Genomic DNA, 1,394 nt, shown 5'->3' on the forward strand with positions numbered 1-1,394 from the left:
ACTCTGTGAGATGATTTCACAGAACACAAAGAAGTTTCTCAGAAAGCTTCTTTCTCTTTGTTATCGGAGGATATTTCCTTTGGCCCTAGAGTCCTGAAAGCGATCCGAAGTATCTGTTCTCAGATTCCACAGAGTTAGGCTAGCAAAGAGATCCACGAAATAAAGATGTAACTCTTTGAGTTGAATTAACAGAACACTAAGCAGTTTCTCAGAAAGCTTCTTTCCACATTTCATCGGAGAATATTTCCTTTTTCACCATAGCCCTCTAGGGGCTTCCAAATATCACTTTGCCAATTGCACAAGAACTGTCTTAGCGAAAGGCTTCTTGAAGAGAAAGCTGTAACTCTGTGAGATGATTTCACAGAACACAAGAAGTTTCACAGAAAGCTCCTTTCTCTTTGTTATCGGAGGATATTTCCTTTGGCCCTATACCTGTCTCTTATACACATCTAAGAACTGTCTTAGCGAAAGGCTTCTTGAGGGGAAAGCTGTAACTCCTGTCTCTTATACACATCTAGATGTGTATAAGAGACAGGCTTCTTTCCAGATTTCATCTCAGGATATTTCCTTTTTCACCATAGCCCTCTATGGGCTTCCAAATATCACTTTGCCAATTCCACAAGAACTGTCTTAGTGAAAGGCTTCTTGCTGTCTCTTATACACATCTAGATGTGTATAAGAGACAGGTCTTAGCGAAAGGCTTCTTGAGGGCAAAGCTGTAACTCTGTGAAATGATTTCACAGAACACAAAGAAGTTTCTCAGAAAGCTTCTTTCTCTTTTAAATCGGAGCATTTATCTTTTGGCCCTATTGTCTTCAAAGGAATCCGAAATATCTGTTCTCAGATTCCACAGCAATAAGGCTAGCAAAGAGATCCTCGAAATACAGATGTAACTCTGTGAGATGAATTCACAGAACACTAAGCAGTTTCTCAGAAAGCTTCTTTCCAGATTTCATTAGAGGATGTTTCGTTTTTCACCATAGCCCTCTATGGGCTTCCAAATATCACTTTGCCAATTCCAGAAGAACCGTCTTAGCGAAAGGCTTCTTAAGGGAAAAGCTGTAAGTCTGTGAGATGATTTCACAGAACACAAAGAAGTTTCTCACAAAGCTTCTTTCTCTTTGTTATCGGAGGATATTTCCTTTGGCCCTAGAGTCTTCAGGGGATCCGAAATATCTGTTCTCAGATTCCACAGAAATAAGGCTAGGAAAGAGATACACGAAATACATATGTAATTCTGTGAGATGAATGAACAGAACACTAAGCAGTTTCTCAGAAAACTTCTTTCCAGATTTCATCTGAGAATGTTTCCTTTTACCATAGCCCTCTATGGGCTTCCAAATATCACTTTGCCAATTCCACAAGAACTGTCTTAGCGAAAGGCTTCTTGAGGG

General features: G+C 39.8%; 1 pseudogene; it reads right to left on the reverse strand.

The window, feature by feature from the left end:
• The window catches only part of LOC105554150, a 158,309-nt pseudogene that overhangs the window by 154,649 nt on the left and 2,266 nt on the right, over positions 1 to 1,394 (reverse strand).

Source organism: Mandrillus leucophaeus, unplaced genomic scaffold (assembly GCF_000951045.1).
Source record: "Mandrillus leucophaeus isolate KB7577 unplaced genomic scaffold, Mleu.le_1.0 Scaffold63, whole genome shotgun sequence".
NCBI classification, from domain to species: domain Eukaryota; kingdom Metazoa; phylum Chordata; class Mammalia; order Primates; family Cercopithecidae; genus Mandrillus; species Mandrillus leucophaeus.